The sequence below is a fragment of the Rhinolophus sinicus genome, chromosome 18 (genome assembly GCF_057876585.1).
Source record: "Rhinolophus sinicus isolate RSI-liver-muscle chromosome 18, RSI-T2T, whole genome shotgun sequence".
NCBI lineage: Eukaryota > Metazoa > Chordata > Mammalia > Chiroptera > Rhinolophidae > Rhinolophus > Rhinolophus sinicus.
In genome coordinates this window covers 69,280,043-69,299,743 of record NC_142518.1, presented here as the reverse complement: position 1 = coordinate 69,299,743, position 19,701 = coordinate 69,280,043, and the positions used below count along the sequence as shown (strand labels likewise).

The window sequence follows — 19,701 nt, the reverse complement described above, 5'->3', positions numbered from 1 at the left end:
ATTTGGGACATGTTTCTTTGTTTCCCCATTCTGGCTGACTCTCCGTGTTTGCTCCGATGTATTAGGTAGATCCCCTAGGGTTCTTGGTTTTGCTGGGTTATGTTATGTAGTATGTATCCTTTATATTTGACTTGCACCACTTCCTTCTTCTCCTGTGCATGTGCTCCAAAGGTGACTCTTGTGTTGTGTATATTGTCCTGTTAAAATTGCTCTTGAATTGCTTTTGGCTTGCCAGCAGGTGGGATTGACTCCTAGGCTGACTAGTTGTGAGACTTGGCTCGCCTACAGTGGATGTTCTGCTGGGTTGACCACTCAAATGAGGCTTGGCCCCTATGGGCTCTTGTGCCTGTAGAGAATTCCCTCTGGGTGTTTGACTTGTAGGTCAAACCCGGTAATACTCTGGTTTGGTCTGGAGTTGGCCTCTGGGTGTGTTGAGTGTTGTGCCTCTTGAGCTGGGCCCTGGTGTAGGGTAAATTCAGAACAAAGCAAATCACCAAGCACAACAACAACAGAGAAAAAAACAAATACACTCACATGTAAAAACAACCGATAACCCACACTCAACACAGGCAAAAATATCAAAAATACAAAAACAAAACAAAACAAAAAAAGCAGCGCCAGTCTTGGCTTAAGCCCACCAAGTAATGTCCAGGTTGTCCTCTGCTGTACCAAAGAGTCCTCTACGTCTTGTGCAAGCAGATCCGGTCACCTGGTGCCCAGAATGACCTTGGGACTACAGTTCTAGATGAGTGGGGCTATGGGGTCCGGATGGTAGTTTTTACAAAGTCAGTGCAGTTTCTGCTCTTGCCTGCACATATGCGCACTGAGAGCAACACAGCCAGCCCTGTGCCCAGGTCTCCTGCGTCTTAGGGCACTTCTTCTGTGTGTGTGTGTGTGTGTGTGTGTGTGTGTGTGTGTGTGGAGGGCGGGCCATTTCTGAGCTGCTGAAAGCCCAGAGCTGCCTCTACCACCTGCTGCTGACCCCTGGGTGTTATCTCCGCAGTTGTAATTGCCCTGCCCTAGGCTGGCCAGAAAGGGTGGGGGCTGGGGATGGAGGAATCTTCTCTCTCCCAGCCCAGTGGTGTCACACTCTTCCCAGCCTCTTCCCTGGGTCAGAGCTACACGCCGAGTGTTCCCAGATCCCGAGCGCTACTGCTCCTCTGCAATCTGGCACTACTCCTCAGTTCAGGGGCCAGCTTGAGTCTCTGGAAGGGTGGGGGTAGGATTGGGAGAGTGGGGGGAGGGGCCCAGGTATGGAGTTTATGTGCTTTGTCCTACCTAGGGCCCAGCTGGAGGTCTTAGCTGAGGTTACTGCCTCAGAGGCTGGATACGCTGCTCTCTGGGCAGGAGAGATCAGCTGTGGGATGCAGGGAAAGAGCCCACCTCCTGGCTCTTGTGGTCTCTGTTCTATCCTGGGATGCCCTGCGTCTCCATAGCCTCAGATGCGGGCTGCGTCTCCACTCAGCTCCCTTCCCTCTTCCTCTGCTTGCCCAGTTTGCCCACCTTCAAGTAATCCTCCTATGAGTCTCTTAGCTGTTCTGCGTGATGAGCAGAGAGTCCTTTGATGGGTTACAGATGTTCAATTTATGGTACGTTCCGGAGGAGAACTCAAGAAGACCACCTCGCTGCTGCCATTCCTACGACGTCACTCCCAAGCAATAATACTTTAGCATCATCAAATATCTAGCTAGTGTTCAAATTTACTGGTTGTCTCATTTTTAAAAATTGCATTTAGTTTATTCAAATCAGGATTCAAACAAGGTCCATAGATTGCATTCATTTGATATGTGAGCTGTGAGCCATTTTACATAGAGAGAAACTGAGGGTCAGAGATCATCTGTTCAGTGTTCAAAAACAATTGTCTATTGAATCAGTCCTAGTACCAGATGTTGGGGATACAGAGATTAGGAAGACACAAGTCTCTGTGCTCAAAGAACTCAGTCTTGTGCTCCTGGAATGCTCTGTGAATGTATCTATCACAGGAATTTTCATGTTACCAGTATGGGGTCATGTATCTATCTTCCTAGATAGATGGCAAATTCCTTAAAAGGCAGGGGCCATTTAAAGGTTGACATTGAATTACTAATACCTAGCATAGTTCCTGGTACATAGGAGGATGTACCCTTATGGAGACAGGAGTAATTTTATCTGACTGGGCAGCGGGACCAGTGAAGAGCTTCAAGCAGGCCACTGGCATGATAAGGTTTTCACTGTAGGTAGGTAACCCAGATTGTCAGTTGGGTTGGAGGCATGACAGACTAGAGGCAGAGAAGATGCCTATGTTAGAGAAAATGAGAGCCAGACTAGGGTAATGGCAATGAGTACAGAAAGGAGAAGACGGGTTAGAGACCTACTGCGGATATAAATTTGGCAGGATTTGGCAATTTCTTAGATGTAGAGAATGAGAGAAAATGAAGAGTTCCAGGTTTCTGGTTTGGGTGATAGTGGTACCACCAATAGATTCAGAGTAAAGAGGAGAAGCAAGTTTGGGATGCAGAAGATGAGCTCCCTTTTGGACATGCTTGGGTTGTCTGTGTGATCTTCAGCAGTTACTGTCCATCAGGATGTGTCACAACACCAGAGTTCAGGTGAGAGGGCCGCAGTGGAGATCTGGAGTCGCAGCGTGTAATTGGAGCTTGAAAGCCCGACAGTGAGTGCTATCGCTTAGGGGAAGGACATGAAGTGAAACAGGGAGTAGACAGGGGCACCCTGACACTTACCAAAGGGTTGGAGAATGAGAAGCCCATGACAAAAACGGAAAAGGAAGAGCCCGGGAAATTGGAAGGAAACCAGGAGAGTGTGGTGCCACAGAAGCAAAGGGAAGAAAGTTCAGGAGGGAGGGAGCGGGAGTGGTTGACACTTTTGAGGCAGGTAAGGAGGTGGTGGTAGATAATAGTTCAGTGAAGCCAAGGTGTGGTTGGTGGTGGGGGAGTGGCGGGACGTGAGCCCAGAAAGGCCAGTTGGACTCTCATCCAAAAGGGCCTTGGTCACCAGACTAGGGAGTTAAGGCTTCATTCCATAGATAATGGAGAGTCATCAAGGGGATTCAAACAGGAATGACCTGGTCACATCGGGGTGTTTTAGAAAGTCAGGCTGAGACAGCCAGCCTGGAGGACGCTGTGGAGGAACATGACCGGAGGCCAGGCTCCCTGGAGTGAAATAACGTGGCACTTGGGCAGTGGAGATGGGGACTGTCTCCCAAGGTCTTTAGTGGGTAAAGTTGGCAGGCATTGGAAACGGTAGCTAATACTCATTGAGCACTTTCGTGCCAGGCATTATTGTCAGTGCTTCTGTAAATTCTCACAAGCAAACTATAGTGTAGATGATATTGTGAATGTAGTTTTATGCATGAGGAAGCTGAGGTACAGAGAGAGAAAGCAATTCGCTGAGGATCACAGAGCTACTAAGTGACAGAGCCTAGATTCAGGCCTAGGTAGTTGGCTCTGACCCATTCTAACCCGTTTCACTACATGCTGCTCTTTTTTTTTAAATTGGGGTGACAATTGTTAGTAAAATTACATAGATTTCAGGTGTACATTTCTGTATTACATCATCTATAAACCGCATTGTGTGTTCACCACCCAGAGGCAGTTCTCCTTCCATCACCATATATTTGCTCCCCCTTACCCTCACCTCCCACCCCCACCCCCCTTACCCTCTGGTAACCGCTAAACTATTGTCTGTGTCTGAGTTTCTGTTTCTCATTTGTTCATCTTGTTCTTTTGTTGTTTTTGGTTCATACCACATATCAGTGAAATCACGTGGTTCTCTGCTTTTTCTGTCTGACTTATTTTTACTTAGCATCATATTCTCAAGATCCATCCATGTTGTGACAACAAAAGAGAAACAGAAACTCATAGACACAGACAATAGTTTAGCGGTTACCAGAGGGTAAGGGGGGTGGGGGTGGGAGGTGAGGATAAGGGGGAGCAAATATATGGTGATGGAAGGAGAACTGACTCTGGGTGGTGAACACACAATGTGGTTTATAGATGATGTAATACAGAAATGTACACCTGAAATCTATGTAATTTTACTAACAATTGTCACCCCAATTTAAAAAAAAAAAGAGCAGCATGTAGTGAAACGGGTTAGAATGGGTCAGAGCCAACTACCTAGGCCTGAATCTAGGCTCTGTCACTTAGTAGCTCTGTGATCCTCAGCGAATTGCTTTCTCTCTCTGTACCTCAGCTTCCTCATGCATAAAACTACATTCACAATATCATCTACACTATAGTTTGCTTGTGAGAATTTACAGAAGCACTGACAATAATGCCTGGCACGAAAGTGCTCAATGAGTATTAGCTACCGTTTCCAATGCCTGCCAACTTTACCCACTAAAGACCTTGGGAGACAGTCCCCATCTCCACTGCCCAAGTGCCACGTTATTTCACTCCAGGGAGCCTGGCCTCCGGTCATGTTCCTCCACAGCGTCCTCCAGGCTGGCTGTCTCAGCCTGACTTTCTAAAACACCCCGATGTGACCAGGTCATTCCTGTTTGAATCCCCTTGATGACTCTCCATTATCTATGGAATGAAGCCTTAACTCCCTAGTCTGGTGACCAAGGCCCTTTTGGATGAGAGTCCAACTGGCCTTTCTGGGCTCACGTCCCGCCACTCCCCCACCACCAACCACACCTTGGCTTCACTGAACTATTATCTACCACCACCTCCTTACCTGCCTCAAAAGTGTCAACCACTCCCGCTCCCTCCCTCCTGAACTTTCTTCCCTTTGCTTCTGTGGCACCACACTCTCCTGGTTTCCTTCCAATTTCCCGGGCTCTTCCTTTTCCGTTTTTGTCATGGGCTTCTCATTCTCCAACCCTTTGGTAAGTGTCAGGGTGCCCCTGTCTACTCCCTGTTTCACTTCATGTCCTTCCCCTAAGCGATAGCACTCACTGTCGGGCTTTCAAGCTCCAATTACACGCTGCGACTCCAGATCTCCACTGCGGCCCTCTCACCTGAACTCTGGTGTTGTGACACATCCTGATGGACAGTAACTGCTGAAGATCACACAGACAACCCAAGCATGTCCAAAAGGGAGCTCATCTTCTGCATCCCAAACTTGCTTCTCCTCTTTACTCTGAATCTATTGGTGGTACCACTATCACCCAAACCAGAAACCTGGAACTCTTCATTTTCTCTCATTCTCTACATCTAAGAAATTGCCAAATCCTGCCAAATTTATATCCGCAGTAGGTCTCTAACCCGTCTTCTCCTTTCTGTACTCATTGCCATTACCCTAGTCTGGCTCTCATTTTCTCTAACATAGGCATCTTCTCTGCCTCTAGTCTGTCATGCCTCCAACCCAACTGACAATCTGGGTTACCTACCTACAGTGAAAACCTTATCATGCCAGTGGCCTGCTTGAAGCTCTTCACTGGTCCCGCTGCCCAGTCAGATAAAATTACTCCTGTCTCCATAAGGGTACATCCTCCTATGTACCAGAAACCATGCTAGGTATTAGTAATTCAATGTCAACCTTTAAATGGCCCCTGCCTTTTAAGGAATTTGCCATCTATCTAGGAAGATAGATACATGACCCCATACTGGTAACATGAAAATTCCTGTGATAGATACATTCACAGAGCATTCCAGGAGCACAAGACTGAGTTCTTTGAGCACAGAGACTTGTGTCTTCCTAATCTCTGTATCCCCAACATCTGGTACTAGGACTGATTCAATAGACAATTGTTTTTGAACACTGAACAGATGATCTCTGACCCTCAGTTTCTCTCTATGTAAAATGGCTCACAGCTCACATATCAAATGAATGCAATCTATGGACCTTGTTTGAATCCTGATTTGAATAAACTAAATGCAATTTTTAAAAATGAGACAACCAGTAAATTTGAACACTAGCTAGATATTTGATGATGCTAAAGTATTATTGCTTGGGAGTGACGTCGTAGGAATGGCAGCAGCGAGGTGGTCTTCTTGAGTTCTCCTCCGGAACGTACCATAAATTGAACATCTGTAACCCATCAAAGGACTCTCTGCTCATCACGCAGAACAGCTAAGAGACTCATAGGAGGATTACTTGAAGGTGGGCAAACTGGGCAAGCAGAGGAAGAGGGAAGGGAGCTGAGTGGAGACGCAGCCCGCATCTGAGGCTATGGAGACGCAGGGCATCCCAGGATAGAACAGAGACCACAAGAGCCAGGAGGTGGGCTCTTTCCCTGCATCCCACAGCTGATCTCTCCTGCCCAGAGAGCAGCGTATCCAGCCTCTGAGGCAGTAACCTCAGCTAAGACCTCCAGCTGGGCCCTAGGTAGGACAAAGCACATAAACTCCATACCTGGGCCCCTCCCCCCACTCTCCCAATCCTACCCCCACCCTTCCAGAGACTCAAGCTGGCCCCTGAACTGAGGAGTAGTGCCAGATTGCAGAGGAGCAGTAGCGCTCGGGATCTGGGAACACTCGGCGTGTAGCTCTGACCCAGGGAAGAGGCTGGGAAGAGTGTGACACCACTGGGCTGGGAGAGAGAAGATTCCTCCATCCCCAGCCCCCACCCTTTCTGGCCAGCCTAGGGCAGGGCAATTACAACTGCGGAGATAACACCCAGGGGTCAGCAGCAGGTGGTAGAGGCAGCTCTGGGCTTTCAGCAGCTCAGAAATGGCCCGCCCTCCACACACACACACACACACACACACACACACACACACACACACAGAAGAAGTGCCCTAAGACGCAGGAGACCTGGGCACAGGGCTGGCTGTGTTGCTCTCAGTGCGCATATGTGCAGGCAAGAGCAGAAACTGCACTGACTTTGTAAAAACTACCATCCGGACCCCATAGCCCCACTCATCTAGAACTGTAGTCCCAAGGTCACTCTGGGCACCAGGTGACCGGATCTGCTTGCACAAGACGTAGAGGACTCTTTGGTACAGCAGAGGACAACCTGGACATTACTTGGTGGGCTTAAGCCAAGACTGGCGCTGCTTTTTTTGTTTTGTTTTGTTTTTGTATTTTTGATATTTTTGCCTGTGTTGAGTGTGGGTTATCGGTTGTTTTTACATGTGAGTGTATTTGTTTTTTTCTCTGTTGTTGTTGTGCTTGGTGATTTGCTTTGTTCTGAATTTACCCTACACCAGGGCCCAGCTCAAGAGGCACAACACTCAACACACCCAGAGGCCAACTCCAGACCAAACCAGAGTATTACCGGGTTTGACCTACAAGTCAAACACCCAGAGGGAATTCTCTACAGGCACAAGAGCCCATAGGGGCCAAGCCTCATTTGAGTGGTCAACCCAGCAGAACATCCACTGTAGGCGAGCCAAGTCTCACAACTAGTCAGCCTAGGAGTCAATCCCACCTGCTGGCAAGCCAAAAGCAATTCAAGAGCAATTTTAACAGGACAATATACACAACACAAGAGTCACCTTTGGAGCACATGCACAGGAGAAGAAGGAAGTGGTGCAAGTCAAATATAAAGGATACATACTACATAACATAACCCAGCAAAACCAAGAACCCTAGGGGATCTACCTAATACATCGGAGCAAACACGGAGAGTCAGCCAGAATGGGGAAACAAAGAAACATGTCCCAAATAAAAGAACAGAAGAAACCTCCAGAAATGGAACCAAATGAAATAGAGGTAACCAACATATCAGAGACAGAGTTCAGAACACTGATGATAAGACTGTTTAAGGAGCTTAGTGATGACATCAAGAAGGATAGAGAAATCATGAAGAACAACCAGTTAGAACTAAAGAACACAATAACTGAAATAAAGAACACACTTGAAGGAATTACCAGCAGGTTAGATGAAGCAGAGGACTGAATCAGCGACTTAGAAGACAAATTAGCAGAGATCACCCAAACGGAACAACAAAAAGAAAAAAAGAATTAAAAACAATGAAAATGGTTTAAGACACCCCTGGGATAACATCAAGCGCAACAACATGCGCATCACAGGAATACCAGAAGGTGAAGAGAGGGAGCAAGGGATCAAGAACATATTTGAAGTAATAATATCCGAAAACTTCCCTAACCTGGTGAAGGAAACCGACATACAAGCCCGGGAAGTGCAGAGTTCCAACCAGGATAAACCCAAACAGGTCCCCACCAAGACACATTATAGTTAAAATGGCAAAGGTTAAAGACAAAGAGAGAATCCTAAAAGCAGCAAGAGAAAGACAGCGGGTTACATACAAATGAACTCCTATAAGACTATCAAATGACTTTTCTATAGAAACATTGCAGTCCAGGAAGGAGTAGGACGTGGTACTCAAAGTGATGGAAAACAAAGGCCTACAACCTAGATTGCTTTATCCAGCAAGGCTGTCATTTAAAATTGAAGGAGAGAAAAAGAGCTTCCCAGAAAAGAATAAGCTAAAGGAATTTATTACCACCAAGCCAGCATTGCAGGAAGTATTAAAAGGGCTTCTGTAAACAGAAGAAAGATGAAAACAATCTAACTACAAATTTTTAAAAAATGGCAATGACTATGTACCTATCAATAATCACTTTCAATGTAAATGGATTAAATGCTCCAATCAAAAGACATAGGGTGGCTGAGTGGATAAGAAAGCAAGACCCTTGTATACGCTGTATACAAGAGACTCACCTCAGATCACAAGACACACACGGGCTGAAAGTGAAGGGTTGGAGTAAGATATTTCATGCAAATGGAAATGAGAAAAAAGCTGGAGTTGCAATACTTACATCTGACAAAATAGACTTTAAAATGAAGGATGTATTAAAAGACAAAGATGGGCACTATATAATAATAAAGGGATCGATCCGACAAGAGGACATAACCCTAGTAAACGTCTATGCACCCAACATAGGAGCACCTAAATACATAAAACAGATATTGACTGACATAAAGACAGAGATCAACAGTAACACTATCGTAGTAGGGGACTTCTGCACACCTCTGACAAGGGACAGGTCTTCCAGACAGAAAATCAGTATGGAAACAACGGCCTTATATGACACATTGGACCAGTTGGATTTAATCGATATTTTCAGAGCATTTCACCCCAAAGCTGCAGAATACACCTTCTTCTCAAGCGCACATGGAACATTTTCCAAGACAGACCACATGTTAGGCCACAAAACAAGTCTTGATAAATGTAAGAAAATTGAAATGGTCCCAACTGTCTTCTCTGGCCACGGTGCTAGGAAATTAGAAATCAACTACAGGAAAAGAACTGGAAGACACACAAATTCATGGAGGCTGAGTAACATGTTACTAAATAATGAATGGGTCAACCATGAGATCAAGGAAGAAATCAAAAGATACCTCGAGACAAACGTAAATGAAATCATGACGACCCAAAAACTATGGGATGCAGCGAAAGTAGTCCTAAGATGGAAGTTCGTAGCATTGCAGCCCTACCTAAAGAAACAAGAAAATCATTAATCAACAGTTTATTTTCACACTGCCCAGTCAGATAAAATTACTCCTGTCCCATAGTCGTTAAATACAATGGTTAGATAAAGAGAGGCGGACATGGTCTGGGCATTCCTGAAGCTCTAGATCCTTCTCTTACAAGCTGTGTGAACTTGGGCAAAGTTAGTTCAGCTCTCTGGGCTTCTGCTTCCTAATTGGTAAAATACAGTAATAACAGGAGGTCACTCATAGGGTTGTGGTGAGAACTGAATGAGTGAACATTTCCAAAGTTTAAAACAGTGCCTGGTGCACTGTAAGTGCTGTGCCATAGAATACCATCATAACTGCACCAAACGCTTGTCTGCAACATCTCTTAACAACCTTGTAGATCATTTACTTAAACCATCGTTCCCTCTCAGCCTCTTCACAGGGACTTTCATTCAATTCAGTAGCTTTCGGCTACTTTACCCATGTGAAGGAGGAGAGAATAAAATGCTTTAAGAGCTAAATGATTCCTCTCAGAACAGGAAGTGTCTTTGCATTAGGAGCACACCTGCAGGGACGCTTGCTTAGCTTGGAATGTTAGTGAGGCTCTCTGAACCCAGCTGAGATGGCCTGGGCCTAGAGGAAGACAGCAGCTAAATTCTGCAGAAGGAAATCTGGAGCTTGGGAGCTGCTAAGCCAAGGAGGTGAGGGAGTCCAGGGACCAGGGAGGAGGCTGAATGGAAGAAAAGTTTGAGTGAAACTATCCTGAGATTCTTTTGTGTAATTTACTGATTGATTCATTTTTTTATTGGTTGGCCTTTAAAAAATTATTTTAACATTGTTTAGTGTAGCATAGGGTCAATGAAAATGAAACAGCCTTCAAACTCAGAATGGGAAAAAGTAAAGACAAAAGTTCCCCCAACTCCCTGCAGCCCAGTCTGGTGTGTGTTCTTCCAGGTCTACTTTAATACAAACACAAATATATATGTCCTTGTTCTTTTCCTATGAAAGTCAGGTCATGGAAGGCACTTGGTTCTGAGATTCTCTTTCATGCTGTCTGCTGGACTGGCACCGGTACTCCAGGCATGGGAAAAAATCAGAACAAAAATGGTGTTCAGTGTTTGTTAATAGAATTGTTAGGGCTCTTTGTATATAGTACCATGTCATCTGAAATAATGAGAGTTTTACTTCTTCCTTTCCAATTTGGATGCATTTTACTTCTTTTTCTTGCCTGATTGCTTTGGCTAGGACTTCCAGTATTGTGTTGACAAAAACTGATGAAAGTGGGCATCCTTGTCTTGTTCCTGATCTTAAGGAGAACGTTTTTAGCTTTTTCCTGTTGAGTATGATGTCAGCTGTGGGTTTGTCATTATATGGCCTTTATTATGTTGAGGTATGTTCCCTATATTCCCACTTCGCTGAAGTGTTCATCATAAATGGATGCTGGAGTTTGTCAAAGGCTTTTTCTTTATCTATTCATATGACCATATGATTTTTATTTTTCATTTTGTTTATATGGTGTCACATTAATTGGTTTGCAGATATTGAACCAAACTTGCATCCCAGGAATAAATCCCACTTGATCATGGTATATGATCTCTTTAATGTATTGCTGTATTCGGTTTGCTAATATATTGAGGATTTTTGCATCTATGTTCATCAGGGATATCAGCCTATAGTTTTCTGTTTTTGTAATGTCTTTGTCTGGTTTTAGAATCAGGGTAATGGTGGCCTTGTAAAATGAGCTTGGGAGCATTCCCTCCTCTTGAATTTTTTGGAATAGTTTGAGAAGCATAGGTGTTAATTCTTTGAATGTTTGCTAAAAATTTACCTGTGAAGACATCTGGTCCAGGACTTTTATTTGTTGGAAGTTTTTTGATTACTGATTTGATTTCATTAGTAGTAATCGGTTCTAATTTTCTATTTCTTCTTGATTCAGTCTTGGAAGAGTGTATGTTTCTAGGAATTTATCCGTTTCTTCCAGATTGTCCATTTTGTTGGCATATAATTGTTTCTAATATTTTCCTACAATCCTTTGTATTTCTATGGTGTCAGTTGTCAGTTCTCCACTTTAATTTCTGATTTTATTTATTTGGGTCCTCTTTCTTTGTTTCTTGATGAGTCTGGTTAAAGGATTATCAATTTCATTTACCTTTTCAAAGAACCAGCTCTTGGTTTCATTGATCTTTTGTATTGTTTCTTAGACTCTATTTTAACTCTGATCTTTATTATTTCCTTTCTTCTATTCACTTTGGGCTTTGTTTATTGTTTCTTTCTACTTTTTTTAGCTGTAAGTTTAGATTGTTTATTTCAGCTTTTTCTCATGTCTTGAGGTAGGCCTGTATTGCTATGAATTTCCCCCCTTAGGACTGCTTTCATTGTCACATAGATTGGGCTCGTCGTGTTTTCCTTTTTATTTTTCTCAAGTTATCTTTTGATTTCTTTCTTGATCTCATTGTTGACCCATTCATTGTTTAGTAGCATGTTAGTTAGCCTCCATGTGTTTATGTGTTTTTCAGTATTTTTCTTGTAATTTATTTCTAGTTTCATATCATTGTGGTCAGAGAAGATGATTGATATGATTTCAATCTTCTTAAATTTACTGAGACTTGTTTTATGGCCTAACATATGGTCTATCTTGGGAAATGTTCCATGTGCACTGGACAAGAATGTATATTCTGCTGCTTTGTAGCAAAATGCTCTAAAATATCAATTAAACCATCCAGTCTAGTGTGTCATTTGAGGCCACTGCTTCCTTGTTGATTTTCTGTCTGGAAGATCTATCCATTGGTGTCAATGGGTGTTAAAGTCCCCTACTGTGATTGTATTATTGTTGATCTCTCCAATTATATCTGTTGATATTTGATTTATATATTTGGTGCTCCGTGTTGGGTGCATAAATATTTATAAGGGTTATATCCTCTTGATGGATTGACCCCTTTATCATTATGTAATGTCCCTTTTTGTCTTTTAATACAGCCTTTGTTTTAAAGTCTATTTTGTCTGATACAAGTATTGCTATCTCAGCTTTTTTTTATTCCCTTTATGCCATTTGGGCCTATGAAAGATAAAGTAAGACTGCTCTACTTTCAGATACTGGGGAAACCTGTATTTGATTTTATATGCTATTTTAAATGTAATTTGTTTAAGTTTCATTTTAAGTGATTGCTGATGGTATATAGAAATATAAGTGATCTTTTGATACTGATTTTGTGTACTGATTTTGTTAATCTCCCTTAATAATTGTAAATAGTAATTGCTATTAATTTATATGGAAAAATTTTTGAGAATTGCAACTCTAAAGATGAGGAACTAATGCCACATGCAAAAAAGTTGAACCTCAGAAACATAATTGTAAAGGAAATGAGCCAGATACAGAAGGATACATGCACTATAGTTCTATTTATACAAAGTTCACAAACAAGACAGTAGTGTTTGAGGATTCATATTTGAGTGGTGAAGCTCTAAAGAAAGGCAAGGTAAAAGCCTTAGTTCACTGGTGTGTTTTCCTTTAGAGGAAAGAGGTTGTGATTGGGCAGAGGACTCACAGATATTTCAGGAGTTCTGGCAATGTTCTCTCGCTTGATTTTTGTGGTGGTGGTTTGCTTTATAACTTCTTAAGCTATATATTTACACTTTATGCACTTCTGGCTTTTCTACTTTAAATAAGAATGTTTTAGATCCTGGACATAATATTAGGATCTACCTCAGGGTTTATTGTGAGAATAAAATGAAACCATGTAGAGCTCTTAGAATATGCCTGGCACTTTGTTGTAAGACCTTAATAAATGTTAGCTGTTTAAACACAATAAAAGTTTGCTGTTATTGTTTTTCTTACTTGTTGCCACTATTTCTCAGGTTGCTGTTTGTCTTTTATGTCTGTTAATTCTGTCTTCTGGGTTATTGGTGTGGACCCCAAGAAGAAAGATTCATTTGCTGTGAACACTGAGAAGAAATTTATCTGCTGAGATGGATTCCCCATGGTCAACCAAGGGCCCAAATTTTATAAATAAATGCCTAGCAGCCATTTGCTGACAAGGGCTTCTCATGTACTCTGTATACCGGGAAGAATCTCAGACTGAATTCTCAGCTTCCTGCACTATGCCCTGTTCGTTTCCACTGTCTGAATTAACCATTGCATGGAAATACTGGTTGTCGTGCGGGATGGCCTGCGGGGTCTCTGGTCCCGCTCCCCACATAAGAACGCAGGATATGGTGAGACCAAAAAGGAACACCCACGGAGCCGTAGGTAGGGGAGTCATACCACTATGGTCTCACTGGAGGCTGGGCCCAGCGGACGCGCGACCTGCCGTCCGCCTTTCCGCCAACCGACCTACCGACGACTCTCCCCACTCTCCTCGACTCTGTTCTTCCCCTCTCCGCTCTCCTCTTCTGCTCTCTTCGGCTCTGCTCTGCTCTGCTCAGCTCCTCGGCAATCCTTCGTGGCCACAGCAGTTATACCGGCGGCCAATCGGCTAACTGGCCACAGCCGACGGCCAATCAGCCACAGCCGACGGCCATCCACCACCCGAGCCAGCACCCTTCCACATGAGGCCGAGAGCCTGTAAACTACTCTCTGGGGCTCTGTCCCCACACTCCACCCCTACAGAGTCTCGCCTCACAATCTACGCAACAAGCGTCTTCCGCGAGGGTCCCTGTGCCGTATTAGCCTACTTACACCTACGGACAAAAAGAAACGGTAGTCTTAGGAACCAACAATGGCAAATCCCTTCCATCTGGGAGGATACATGCTAGCTTTTTGTCCTGGGAAAGGAGGGTCGCTGCCACTGGCACCTTTCCCGGTTTGTGGTACCAGACCTTTATGGCAGTACTTGGGGTCCCTTGCATAGTTTCAACATGTAACAGAACAGGGGACCCCATAATAGGCCATAGTGAGAGTACATAGTTTCCTCGCAAAATCATCCCGGTATCGGGACCTCTGTATACTACAGTCACTTGCGGTGGCCACTCAGCCACCACCCCTGGCGTCACCTTATTTAACTCCCTATAGTCCACAGTCATTCACCAGGTCCCATCTGGCTTCTTGACAGGCCATACTGGGGAGTTAAAGGGACTGTGCGTTGGCCTCACAATATGTGCCTTCTCCAATTCCAATATCGTACGACCAATCTCCTCCTGTCCTCCTGGCAGGCGGTACTGTTGCACTGTAACCACGTGCCAGGGCTGTGGCAACATTTGAGGAGGGTGGTGAGCATGCCCGTGTGTCACCGCTTTCACCACCCGGATCCGGAGATGGAACTCTCCTACCGACGTCTGTAAGCTGAGGCCATGTAGCACGTCCACCCCTAGAATATATTCTGGAACGGGGGAGACATAAACCTTGTAGGTACGAGGAGGAAGCCTTCCTATACCCAGTGGTAAGGAAACGGCTTTCACAGTCACAGTTTTTCCCCCCGTAACCATCAATGCAGACTGCTGGTCCAGGGAACAGTTCTGGGTTCCCATAAATGAGACTGCAGTCGGCGCCAGTGTTAACTGGAGCCAAAACCCTCTGTACATTCAAAGGGGACCAATGTATGGACAGTTCCACGTGGGGCCTCCGGTCCCTGCTCGTCCCCTCTGACCAGGTACCTTGGCCCCACCCCTAATCAAGCTGAAAGGAGTCGGCCTCAAGCGGCTGCATGAAGTCCTGGAGGGACACGGGTCGCGCTTTCCCAGACTCCTCCTTTATGCTTCTCCGGAATTGTTGTTCCGGACGCAACTGTTTCCAAAGTTCCAGCAGGAGTGCATTGGGTTGTCGGTCTATTTTTTTCCTATCGACCCCTGCTGCCACGAGATCACGCCACATCTGTGCGTGTGTTACTCTCTGAGGCCCGCGACCTCGCCCCTTTACCTTTGGTGTGGGCTTCCAGGTCTCAACTGTGCGGACCTCCTGTCTTAACTTCCTTCGCCTCCGGCTTTCAACATCCCCTAGGGTGGCCATGGCAGTTGTAACTTCATGGATCCGTCGCTCTACATATGGTGTAAGAATAGCAACCAAGGATCCAAAAGCACTCGCAGGTGCAGTATCCAAAACCAGATCTCTCATGCTGGCAGTAAAAAGCTCGTCATCTGGGCCCTGCATGTTGAGGTTAAAAATAGCATGTCTCATACCCATTTCACGGATTATTTGTGTAAGTTCTGTATATGACTGCCATTGACTCACAGTGTCTGGCAGCTCACCAGCCTGTCCCCATACTGTGCGTACCGCAGCAGTGAGCCACGCCATTAGAGAATGGTTACCCTGGTTGTTGGCCAACCTATGGCAGTTTTGTAACCTTTGTCACAGGGACGGATGCACTGTCATGAAGGCTAGCTTTTCCATCTCGCCTGGGGAGCAGAGAATGCTGTCTGCTCCCTCATCCCATAAACGTAATAGCCAAGCCGAGACTGGCTCTCCAGGGCGCTGTCTGTACTGCCTCCCTAGCTCCTACAACTCAGTGGGAGTGTATAGGGTGTAGGTTGTGAACTCAGTCACAGCTGGGTTGCCAGCAGCAATGCCCCCAGGGCCCAAAGGTTGCTCATGTTTTACCCTTTGCTTAAAGATTGACCGGGCTTGGGGGTTGGGAGCTACATTATCTCCACTTGCTTCCTCCGCCTCTGCCTCAGAGTCTCCACTTTGGGGCCCGTGTTCTAACAGGCGGACTCGGGCTTCCAGCGCTTCCAACCGGGACACCTGGTCCGGCACCCGGGCCATTTCATTAAGCGCATTTTCCGTGTTGAGACTCAAGGCCGTGAGGAACATCCAGCCCACGCGGCCGGCTGTAGCCTTCTCCTCCTCCGGCAACCGCTCAGCCAGAGCCTGCAGGGCCCTCTCCACGCTGGCCGGAGAGCCGTCCATGTCCTCCCACCCCTCCTTGGGTGTCCAACTCCTGAGAACAGTGGCCATCGGACACCATACACTGTGTGGGGGCCACACGTCCTCCTGCCCAGAGTCAGACGCCATTCCTACCTGGTCGGAATCTTGCTCGCCGTGCCGGGTGTCTGAGTGGGTGGAGGCCTCCTTGTAAGATGTCCACCACCCTCGGAGCTTAAGGCCGCAGCAGATCAACAAAAGGAGGACAACGCCTTCTATGGCCAAGAAGGTGGTGTGCCAGCTGGAGGCTTGTGTCTCCCAGGCTGACCGCGCCTCCCGTTCCCGGTGTCGCTCCTCATGGGCATTCCGAAGCTGGGCTCTCACACGCACAAACCGCTCCACCATGCTTTGGTAGGTTTTGGCCGGCACCGTACCCTGCTCGCTGCGCCATTTGTCGTGCAGGAGACCCTGCTCGCTGCGCCATTTGTCGTGCAGGAGACCCTGCTCGCTGCGCCATTTGTCGTGCAGGAGACCCTGCTCGCTGCGCCATTTGTCGTGCGGGACGGCCTGCGGGGTCTCTGGTCCCGCTCCCCACATAAGAACGCAGGATATGCTGAGGCCAAAAAGGAACACCCACGGAGCCATAGGTAGGGGAGTCATACCACTATGGTCTCACTGGAGGCTGGGCCCACCGGACGCGTGACCTGCCGTCCGCCTTTCCGCCAACCGACCGACCGACGACTCTCCCCACTCTCCTCGACTCTGTTCCTCCCCTCTCCGCTCTCCTCTTCCGCTCTCTTCGGCTCTGCTCGGCTCCTCGGCAATCCTTCGTAGCCACAGCAGTTATACCGGCGGCCAATCGGCTAACCGGCCACAGCCGACGGCCAATCAGCCACAGCCGACGGCCATCCACCACCTGAGCCAGCACCCTTCCACGTGAGGCCGAGAGCCTGTAAACTACTCTCTGGGGCTCTGTCCCCACACTGGTTTTGTCTTTTTACCAATGGACCGAGACCTGCCCTGTGCAATGAGAACTGCACAATTTGGATACCGCATTTATATAAAACAGAGCTAATTGAGAACCTGGGTGGGAACTTTCACTGTAAAAGACAGCCTCCCCTTTATCTCGGTGGAACACAATTTAGGTTGCTACCTGAATGTGTGTCTCACTGGCTGCAGCTCCTTTTTGCTTAAATAAATGCTTTTTATTCTTTATTACAGTCTGAAATTAATTTTGATTTATATTGGCTTTCCTTTACAATTTATCCCATCACTCTTAACCATAGAAAGCCTCCAATCAAGAGATTTAATATTTGTTTTCTCAGTTTTAAAAGGGGTTGCTTTTGAACATTTGATTATTTTTATTCCTTTTATAACAACAAATATATTATTAAAGAATTAGTACACACTTGCATAAAATCTATATTTATTTCCAAATTGATCTGGAATTCCTATTTAGTATCATGGGAGAAAGTAAACATATTTGTTCTAATTAGATACTGAAGTCCTCCTAGCACTGCTAATTAAAGAGTTCATCCTTTCCCCCATTGACTTCTGCAGCTGTTTCCGCTTGCATATGTTAAATGCACAACCATTTGCACCTAAAGCAAAGACAGGAAACAACAACATAGTGCTTGAATGGAATGTGCTAATACAACTGAAGGTGGAGAGGGGATGGTTGCCAGGCAGCAGGTGGGCTAGCTGCAACTCAGAGGGAAAGAAAAAGAAAGGTAGAAAAAAAGCCTCTTTTCTGTCAAGTGTTCCTTAAAGATTCCATCCTTGTGTGTGACACGGAAGCCACTTGCTCTCCTGACGTTTGGCTAATCACTTCATGTGCATAAACCCAGTCTCCTCATGCATCACGTGTGGATGGTAATAGTACCCACATCATAGTACGTGACAGCTAACCCGACTAAGGAGCACAGGTTCTTTCAGTCTCCACCACTAACTAGCTGCCTGACCCTAGGTAGTCTCCTAATTTTCCAGCCTGTTTCCTTATCTGAAGTATATGGCAACTAATAGTAATTAATATTAATAGTAAATTCGAAAGCAAGAGTGATAGCTGTCTTATGGTATGGGCTTGCTAAAAGGATTAAAGCGCTACTGCATTTAAAGGGTGCCTGGCACCTAAATAAGCTTTCAAAAATTCACAGTTGTGATTTTAATTTTCATCCCTATTATGGAAGGGTCAGGAAGAGAAACAAGATTCAGCAAAGGATATTGAGAAGTAGGCACCAAAAAGGTCGGGGTTGTCCAAGACAAGGTTGTCATGGAAACCAAGAAGGGAAACTACTAGAAGGATGGAGATAATGTGAAAGGTCATTCAAAGGCTAGTTTCTCCTGACAAAAGACTCATTTCACCTGAGTGACTTATGAGAATGAAGGGGAAAAGGAAGGAATAAAACCTATAATCCTAAATGAAGGCTGTCAGACACAAAATTCTCTAAAAGCCTTCCTTTGGCTAACTCCCTTAGTCTGATCTGAGTGCCCAGGTGTCCCATGTCTTCCAAATGGGCAAAATACATATTTCCAGAATAAAGGAAAAGCCAGTGTCACACAAGTGAAGTAAAGGATTAGGTTTGCATCATTTTGGTGAAATAAAAATTTAGACAATTTCAAGTTTACACAACAGCGAAGAGGATGAGGGAAGGCCAAAAGGAGGTGAATCACAGAACAATTTTCAAAGCAGTGATCTGTACTGAATCCCCAAGCTGACTCCAATGAAAAGGAGGGTGGTGGAAGGTATAGCAACTATTTTCATTTTTACTTTATTTGGGCCCAGAAAGAAATTATGACAGTATAAACTGTTTATCTGAGTAAATCATTCAATGTGGGGAGGAAGTGGAATATTATTGCACTCTGAGATAGAAGAGAGGACAGACATTTCCCTCACCACCCATCCTTATTTAGGTGCAGGTAAAACTTGGGGGAGAAGGCCCTTGGCAGGACAGCTGGGGAATGTTGGGGGTCCCTGTGGCTTTGGGCCTGCAAGCGGAGCTACTTCCTTCCTGGCAGTGGAGGAGGGGCCACTTTGGGCTCTGGAGAGATGGAGGTGGCTGCTGCCAAGGGCCTAGAAGTGCTCCAGAGGGATGCAAGAACAGGGCCTCTTGAGCCTTTGCTCCTCCTGGCCAGTTCTCAGGTAAAGGGTCCCAGGCAGATGGGACCTCCCAGTCTCCTGGCCATGTGGGTTAGGAGTGAGGCCTAAGGCAAACATGGAATGTGGGGGTAGGGAGGGGTGATGGCAGAGCAGGAGAGGCTGAGCTTCCCCCCCCCACCACCAAGAGAGTGTGGCTTAGGGTGGGGGGGGGTTGTGAGGACAGATGATTGTGGGGTGATGGATGGAACAGGAGTGAGAAGCCAGGGAGGAGCTGATGGGGGAGGGGGGATTCTGAAAGGAGAAGCCCTTGAAGGCAGATTTCAGGTGCAGCAGCCCAGAGAAGGCTGCAGTGGGCTTCTGGCAGTGCCTGGCTTCTCCCCACTCCCTCGGGGCCTCAACCTGTGGGGACCCCTTTGTCTCTGTTGAGCAGGCCATTAACTGCTAACATAATTAGAGCCCCAACACCTCCCTCCCCTCAGGAC

The 19,701-nt window shown here is 45.9% G+C and overlaps 1 long non-coding RNA gene across 2 annotated transcripts in view; it reads left to right on the top strand.

Moving 5' to 3' along the window:
• The window catches only part of LOC141569626 (uncharacterized), a 32,182-nt gene extending 16,768 nt beyond the window's left edge, over positions 1–15,414 (top strand). The window contains exon 3 of one of the 2 annotated variants that reach the window (XR_012493321.2): positions 13,247–15,414. This is a non-coding gene — a long non-coding RNA (uncharacterized LOC141569626). Of the gene's footprint in view, positions 1–13,184 lie in introns of both variants that reach the window. The other variant, XR_012493322.2, reaches the window with a different exon arrangement.
• Positions 15,415–19,701: the final 4,287 nt, after the last annotated feature.